Here is an 8,897-nt window from a genome sequence, read left to right as displayed (position 1 = left end):
TTAAGACTCTGAAGAACGGGAACAATGTATTCATCTCTGTGGCCTCAACATGGACGATAGAGCCTGGCACCTAACACCTTCATGAGTGTCTGTTGAGTGAATGAACGAGTGAGTGAAACCATGAGCACCCTTCTTGAGTCCTCAGAGTATAGCAGAGGCACCGAGTCTGAGGTTCACTAAAGACCCAGAACCAACCAGTCTTGTCTTGATGCGAATGTGCTGGCTGAGGTAGAAACACTAGTATAGACTCAAATGACCTTTCCAGGTGTAAAGGGTGGTGCCATGACCATGGCCTGAGGAAGAGGACGGCTGGAGGGGGGAGATGGGAAAGTAGACTACAGCGGAGAAGACTTGCCACCTCCTGGGACGTGTGGAAACAGCAAAGTGAAGGCTAGGCACAGAGCCTGGCTGCAGTGCCAAGGGTGAAAAGGTGCTAATGCAAGGTCAGTCACAAGAGGGGGTATAGCTCAGGGGTAGAGCATTTGACTGCAGATCAAGAGGTCCCTGGTTCAAATCCAGGTGCCCCCTGCTTTGCTGACATTTTTCAGTTACTGAAGCAGAGGCTGTAATTTCAGCCCCTTCCCTTCCTTCCCACATTGGAACATTAAATTGACATGCTATGTCTTGTTACAAAAATTCAGGGTTCACACTAGGACCAGCTCCAAGTATTCTCCCCTGACCATCATACAGACAGTAGATTAGGGGGTCATATTTCTCAGAAGAGGCTGAAGAAGTGGTCTTCTTCAGGGGGCTGAAGCCCACCCCCAACTCCCCCAGGGGCTCTTGTCCTTCCTGGCAGGTGTGCAGACTGCACATTCTCATCTCCTCAGCCTCGCCGTAGCCTCCAGGCAGAAGGTTAGCTGTTTGCTCTTGCTGCTACCCCTTGAGAAGTATGGAGGGTGCTTATACATCTTCTAGTTTCCAGAGGTGACTGTAAAGATTGGAAAACCATGGTAAAAGCAAAACCTCTTTCCTCTCCCTGGGAATTTCTCGAGGTGTTGCTCCCACAACAGATTTGACCACTTCACCCTCCTTTTTATCCTACCGCATTTTCTTTCTTTCTTTCTTTTTTTTCCTTTGACGAGGACCAATTTTAAAGTCTTTATTGAATTTGTCACAATACTATTTTTGTTTCATGTTTTGTTTTCTTGGCCATGAGGCATGTGGGATCTTAGTTCTCCTGATGGGATGGAACCCACGCCCCTGCATTGGAAGGCAAAGTCTTAACCACTGGACTCCCAGGGAAGTACCCCACACTTTCTAGTTTTTTACTCTCAATCTGTATTTCCTTAGTGAGAATGCCTAGAAGTAGCTGTTCAGTTGCTAAGTCGTGTCCAACTCTTTGCAACCCCAAGGACTGCAGCACGCCAGGCTTTCCTGTCCTTCACCATCTCCTAAAGCTTGCTCAAACTCGTGTCCACTGAGTCAATGATGCCATCCAACCATCTCATCCTCTGTTGCTCCCTTCTCCTCTTGCCCTCATCATCAATCTTTTCCAGCATCAGGGTCTTTTCCAAAGAGTTGGCTCTTTGCATCAGGTGGCCAAAACAATGTATCTAAAAGTCCAGATGAAATATTTAAGACATATAAATGGTATAAGGACCCATGTTAAAATTATATTTTCTTTTTTTACTACTAGCATGGAGAAATAGAATGGATTTTTGTTTACTCACCATGCTTCTGGCAAACTTGGTATTAATTTATTAGTTCTAATAGCATATCAGATTCTACGTCTATATTCACAATCATGTCTTTGGCAAATAATGATAGTATTAAAAAATTTCCAGTTGAACTCTTTGCTCCTTTATTGAACTGACTAGGAACTCTAGTTCTGTTATGCTGTGCCTCTCCTACTACTCCCTTAACTCGATTTCGGAAGGCTACATATGCTTATTGTTAAATGCATCATATTTCTCAGCACTGTCTCTTCACATCACTTGGTATGACTATGTGACATCATTTCTCCTCTAATAGATTGACTATAAGCTCCAAGAAGGCAGGGATGGTGTGTTCTTTGTTTTCCATTTTACGTTTTTCATTGTATCTAGACAAAGTAGATGCTCAATGAATACTTATATGTTCAGGCAATGAATAAATGAGAAAAATGTTAGTAATGAAAAAAAAATCTTAGTAAAACAAAACAAAAGAATAAATGGTATAAAAGATTCCCTTGTAGCTCAGTCAGTAAAGAATCAGCCTGCAAAGCAGGAGACCTGGGTTCAGTTCCTGGGTCAGGAATATCCCCTGGAGAAGGGAATGGCAACCCACTCCAGTATTCTTGCCTGGGAAATCCCATGGACAGAGGAGCCTGGTGGGCCACAGTCCATGGGGTCACAAGGAGTCAGACATGACTGAGCGACTAAGCACAGCACAGCATTCCTTAATGCACAAGGTAATTTGAAGCACTCTTTCCTATGAAGACAAATTAAAAGGCTGGAAAACTATTAAAAGCAGCTCATTAAAAGAATCAAAGAGCTAACTTTAGACAGACAATGCGAGGTGGAGATTTGAAAATGATGGGAAAACAGGAAGGTAAAGCTCCAAACTACAGGCTGCTTTGGCCCTGAGTGTGAATTTTTCAGTCCAAAAGAGGCAACTGGGATGCTCATGGAACTTGTGGAAGCCTCTCAGGACCAGAGGGGTGAACGTCAGGCTTCTGCCCCACCTGGAGTAGAGACACTGGGAGAAGTGTCTCTGTCTTTGGGCTGGGATCCTGAGTCAGGTGAACTGGAAGAAAACAGTCACTGCAAGAACTCACAGCTGGGAACTTCCCTGGTGGTCTAGTGGTTAAGACTCTGACTCCAATGCAGGGGGCACAGGTTTGATCCCTGGTCAGGGAAACACAATCCCTTATGCTGTGTGACACCACCAAAAGTTTTTTAAAAATGAAGTTGAATTGTTTTGTTTCTTCAAGAAAAAAAGTCCTCAAGTTTTTATTTTAGATTCCACATATGATACCATACAGTATTTGTCTTTTCCTGCCTGGCGTATTTCACTTAGCACAACGCCCTCCAGTTCCATCCATGTTATTGTGGACAGCAGGATTTCCTTCTTTCTAATGGCTGAATAATAATCCACTGTGTATATAGACATACCACATTTTCGTTATCTGTTTATCCACTGACAGATACTAAATCACCATTTAGAGAAATACAGCTTTGAGGAATATACTAGAAAAGAAGAATAAACATAAATCAAGAATCCATCTAAAAAGTTAGGGGAAAAACTGGATTAAAGAATACTATGAGAAACAGAGGAAATACAGGAAAAGAAATCAATGAAATGGAAAACAAACACACAGCAGAGATGACTGCCAAAACCAAAAGTTTGCCTTTGAAGAGCAAAATTAACTTTTGATGAAACTGATAAGAAAAATAAGACAGCAGACAAAATTAACCAAAAGCAGGAATTAGAAAGAAAAGCTGCACAGTCTTTAGACTTCAAAATAATAATCATAGAACATTATGAAAACTAATGTACAAAATTTTAAGTCTAACAAACCTGTACAAAGAACTTACCATGTGAAAGATACTATTCTATAGACTTAAAAAATACTAAATTTATTTATTCTCACAAAACTCCACAAACTAGGCTCTATTATTTTGCTCATTTCTATTATCATGCCCATTTTATATATGACAAAGCTAAGACTGAGAGAGTTAAACATGTTTGCCAAGGTCACTCCGTTACGATCTAGAGTCTGAATCCATCCGTCATGTTTTAAGAATACAAGGACTTTATGATTACGTTATGTGGAAATTTAGCAAGTACTTTAAAAACACTACAACTTACCAAAGCTGACACAGGAAGAAACAGAAAAGATGACTAGTCCTCTAAGTCTTAAATAGTTATTTTATGAAAACAGTTATTTGAAATTCCCCCTCCCCCAAATTCAGATAAAGGTTTTACTGGTGAGTTTTATCACATACTTAATGAGAAATAACTTTATTTTTACATAAAAATCTTTCTAAGAGTAGAAAAAATGTATATATTCTAAAATTTCTTTTATGAGACTAGCACAAACTTGATACCAAAACCCAACAAGAATAGTATAAAAATATATGTCAATATCACACATAAACATAGGTGCTGTGCAAAAAAGTTTAATTATTGTCTAACTGAATCCACAAATATATCAAAATGAGTAGGTTAATATCTGGAATGAAAATTTGTGTTTAATTTTATAAAATACAGTAAGTATAATTCACCATGTTACTAGACTAAAGGAGAAAAATTATACGAGTATCTCAATAGATACAAAAAAGGTGTGGTTTTGAGAAAATTCTACATTGATCCATGATAAAAGAAGTTTTTTTGCAAACTAGAAATTGAAGTAAAATTCCTTAATGTGATAAAGACCATTTACAAAAAGTATAGTCCACAACATGTACTTAATGGTGCAATGTTGAAAACTTTTCATTTGAAATCAGAATAAAATAAGATATCCACCATCAACACATTAATTCAACATGATATTTGTGGTCCTAGTCATTATAATAAGGAAAGAAAAAGAGGAGAAATAAAGATTGGAAAGAAGAAAGAAATTTCAAGTTTCTTAGATGACATGATCATCTGCATAGGAAATCTAAAAGAATCAACAAAATATTAGAATTAATGAGTGCTTAGCAAGACTACCAATATATACCCTCCATTTCCATACCCCCTTTTGCTTGGCAAAATTACAACTTTTAGAATGATACACTAGAAATTTCTGCATGTAAACTTTAAAACTCTAAAGTTAGTATCTTCATCTTCTTCCCAGATGACATAAAGACATCTTAATTCTTGTCAGCACTTTCCTAAAATATTATTGTTAGCCAGTATTTTCATTCTATCTTTAAAAAAAAAAGTGTATAAATTAAACATTAACATTCTTTGGGCAATGACTTTTAGATCTACTAGCATATCTACCAGTTTCATTGTTCAACATCCCTTTTGCATCTCAGAGCTCCCATATGGAATCATTTTTCTTTTCTCCAAAGCATGTATTTTAGAATTTTCTTTAGTGAGCGTCTGTTGGCTGTACGCTCTCCAACAGCTTGCGTCTGTTCGCAAAGAATGGTTTGGCTGCGAATAGAATTCTAAGCTGGCTGTTGTCTCCTTTCAACATATTGCTTGTGTTACTGCAGTAGCTTCTGGCTTCTTTTGCAATTGTTGAGAAGTCAGCCAGCAGTTCAGCTATTCTTCCTCTGTCGGTGATCTCAGATTTTTCTCTTGCTACCTTCAAAGGACAAAGTCCTCATCTTCAGCCAGGAGATCAGCGTACACACTGGATCTTGTGGAAGACCTGGGGAGGATCAGAGGAGGAGGACAAATGCATCATCTGAGCAGAGCTGCCCTGCAAGGGTCAGAGGGGTCTCCTCTGCACCTGCTACAGAAGCAAGAACCAGCAAGAGGAGAGAAAATTGGAACTCTCCCACTTTAAGTGACTAAAAGAGTAGGGGGCACCCAGATTTGAACTGGGGACCTCTTGATCTGCAGTCAAATGCTCTACCCCTGAGCTATACCCCCTGCCATGCTAGCCAGGTCCAATTAGCACCTTTGCCTGTGCTGCCACACCCCGAGCTGCCCGAGGTGCCCGTCAGGATGGGTTTGCTGGGTGGCCTGACCTGCTCTACTGCTAACTCACCTCCCTGCCCCAGTAGAAGCAACAGGTTCCTTTCTCCCAGAGCTCATAACCTCTGTACTGTCAGTCCTGGAGGAGGGCGTAACCTGGGGAGCATTGCCCTGAGGCTGGAAGGACCAATAGAGGTTTTCGTACTGAGCGCCTGAAACCCAAAGTCCCCAGTGGCCTGGCCAAGCATACAACACCTTGGAGACAGGACACACACGGACCGGATATAGGTCAGAGGTCTCTGCACAATGCCACACCCTAGGACGCAGGCTGGCTTCTCTCTCGTTGCCCCAAATCTCCATAGAGTCAACCCTTTCACTGTTGGGTGAGATGAACTGTCGGAAGCAGTGACTGTCTCTAAGCTCTCAGTCCGCGTTCCCATGTCCTGCTTTGGGATCTGGTCTCTGTAAACCTCTCTTGTCCTTTGCCAGCTGGCTGCCTGGTTGGTCCTGCCCCAGGGCTCTGGGGGACGCTGCTGGGCAAGAGTAGCTGTCCTTCCTGCCCGCTGGGTTCCTGTCTGTCTCACCTGGCAGTGACAGTCCATCCCAGAAGATTGCCGCCTGCAGATTGGTGCTCACAGGCCAGCTTTGTCGGGTCTCCCCAGGGACACTAGCACCTCCCTAGGGGTAGGAGTCCTGGATCTACAGAGATTCTCCCCGGACTTGTAAGACCAGACTTCATCCTCCTCTTACTGTGTCCACAGCCCGGGAGTGGGAGAGGCTTCTTGCAGATCCTCCCTCCCTGATACTTAGGCTTCCCCTCGCCCTTTCTGTTCTCTGATTTCTGATTCAATTTTGTCCCCCTCCCCAAAAAGATGTGTTGAATCCTAGCCTCCCAAACCTCAGAATGTGTCCTTACTCACAGAAGGGCATCAAAGATGTGGTTAGTTAAGACGAGATCACGGCGGATTTGAGTGGGCCCTTAATCGAGTCAGATGGAGTCCTTATAAGAAGAGGAGAGACACACGGGGAGAATGCAGCCATGTGAACACTGAGGCTGAGATTGGTGTGATGTGTCTACAAGCCAAGGGATGCTGAGGATTGCCAGCCACCACCAGATGCTAGGAGGAAGCCAGTTAGGTGCCTCCCTGAGAGTCTGCAGAGGGACCCCAGTCCTGGATTTCAGTCTTGTAGCCTCCATAACTGTGAGACAGTAAATGCTTATTGTTTAAAGCCATCTATTTTGTGGCACTTTGTTACAGCAGCCCTAGGAAACTGACACACAGAGTAGCAAATATTTATATTAAATTCTGTTAAAATGACCAGTGCAGTTTTTGTCTCTGGACTGGACCCTAGATAATACAGAATCTGAAACCACTAGGGCCCCAGGAAACAGGGGATGGGTTTGGTCTTGTCCTTGATCAAGGTAGTGCTGAGTGTCTGACTGGAGCCTGAGTCATAAGGGTGGCCATCTGGGTATTCCAGCCGGGCTCTCCTTTGAGCGTGATCTCTAAGACTCCATAGTGTCAATTCAGCACAAGGAGGAAAAGGGAACTCTCAAAGGGGGCACCCGGACTTGAACCAGGGACCTCTTGATCTGCAGTCAAATGCTCTACCACTGAGCTATACCCCCAGGTAACAAAAGGAGTGTGTAATTACCAAAGTTCTTTACAATTCCACTCAGACAGGCTGCCATTCAGACTCAGGAGAGTCATCAGTCCTGCTCAACTGTACACGTCCACCTTTATACCATAACCATCCTCTTTTTCCGAAAAGGACCATCATTTCTTGCCTCCGACTTGGAAGGTCCCTGAAGTCTCTACCTTAAGATGAAGCCCAGATGTTCAGCAGCAGCTTTTCAGTTGCAATCACTTTCAAATAACTTGTAATGTAGCTGAAGGTAGCTACATTCTGTAGGTCAGAAAGCTGACCCTCTCTCCCAGCTCACCTCCAGATTCCATGTCTGTATAAGGCCCTTGAATTTTTGAACCGTTACTTCAGCCTTCAGTCTCATGTATCCTTCCCACCACCGCTCACTTCTCCTCTCTGTCTTTCCTTTAGCAATCCCCTGCCATCCACGCTGATGTCAATTTTCAGAACTTTTTGTGTCTTTGGGTTTCTCTCTCATTGCCCAGTCATCGTCTTTTGTGTCATTCCCCAAAGTGTTCCAGGGGCTTCGTTGATGCTAGGGCAGTGTGGGGTTGAAGGTAGAAGGACTCGATATTAACTCGATATTGGTGCCTAACAACACACCCCCAAACTTAGCGCCTTAGAGCAGTAAGTCTTCATCATATCATGCAAATTTCAGACTCTGGAATCTGGGTGTGCTGAATTGGGCAATTCTGGTTCAGAGTCTCTCATGAGGCTGTGGATAAGATGTCAGCTGGGGCTGCAACCATCTGATGGTTCAATTGGGGTGGGAGGAGCCACTCTAACCTGCTCACTCTCACGACTGTTAGAAAAAAGGACTATTCCTCATGAGCTGTTGGCAGGAGGCCTGATTCCAACACAACAGGGCATCCTCATGACACAGCAACTGCCTTCCCCTGGCATCAATCTCATCCAAAAACACCCTCACAGACCCACCAAATTTGACCAGGTATCTGGGCACCCCGTGGCCCAGTCAAGTTGACACACAAAATTAACCGTCACATAGATAAGCATACATTTAGTTTTGTAAGAACTTACCAAACGGTTTTCCAGAGTGCTTGTCCCACTTTACATTCCTGCAGTACACAAGTGGCCCAGTTTGTCTGAATCCTCACCAGCATTTGGTGCCATCACCTTTTTAATTTTGGTCATGCTCTAGGTGTGCAGCGACACTCCACTGTGGTTCCAGTTTGCATTTCCCTGATGGGTAATGATGATGATGCTTCTTCAAGTGCTTCTTTGCCATCTGTATATCCTTTTCTCTGAAATGTCTGCCCATATGTTTTTGCCCATTTTCTAATTGGATTTTTTTGGTTGAATTTTGACCACTTCATGTATTTGAGGTACAAGTCCCATTTTTATTACTTCTATATTCAGTAACAGGATTTAGCGTTGTTCTCTGTATCTTTACTAAATCCAAATGGGGTAACGCAGAATCTATTGTTCTGCAGGGCTCTTAGCTCCCCCAACATGGATCAAACCCAGGCCCCCTGCAGTGGAAGTGCAGAGTCCAACCCCTGGGAATTCCAGTAGCTTGAATTCTTTTGCACATGACATCATATTTTTGAGAGCTAACTTTGTTGCTCTTTTATCTGGTACATTGAACTTGTAGAACGAAAGTGTAATAGTAAAAGCAACTTCATTTTTGCTTTCACTATCCCTTTAAACTTTCTCAATGAGCTGTTTCTATTGCC

The 8,897-nt window shown here is 42.8% G+C and overlaps 3 non-coding genes across 3 annotated transcripts; 1 reads left to right on the top strand and 2 right to left on the bottom strand.

Moving 5' to 3' along the window:
* The first annotated feature begins 456 nt into the window (after nt 1-456).
* On the top strand, nt 457-528 carry TRNAC-GCA. The gene has a single exon. It is a non-coding gene; the product is annotated as a tRNA-Cys (tRNA).
* A 4,911-nt stretch (nt 529-5,439) lies between these two features.
* Nucleotides 5,440-5,511, bottom strand: TRNAC-GCA. The gene has a single exon. It is a non-coding gene; the product is annotated as a tRNA-Cys (tRNA).
* A 1,603-nt stretch (nt 5,512-7,114) lies between these two features.
* On the bottom strand, nt 7,115-7,186 carry TRNAC-GCA. The gene has a single exon. It is a non-coding gene; the product is annotated as a tRNA-Cys (tRNA).
* Nucleotides 7,187-8,897: the final 1,711 nt, after the last annotated feature.

Source organism: Bison bison, unplaced genomic scaffold, assembly GCF_000754665.1.
Source record: "Bison bison bison isolate TAMUID 2011002044 unplaced genomic scaffold, Bison_UMD1.0 scf7180017864191, whole genome shotgun sequence".
Taxonomy (NCBI): Eukaryota; Metazoa; Chordata; class Mammalia; order Artiodactyla; family Bovidae; genus Bison; species Bison bison.
The sequence above is the reverse complement of the archived record's forward strand: the minus strand, read 5'-3'. Positions and strand labels throughout refer to the sequence as shown.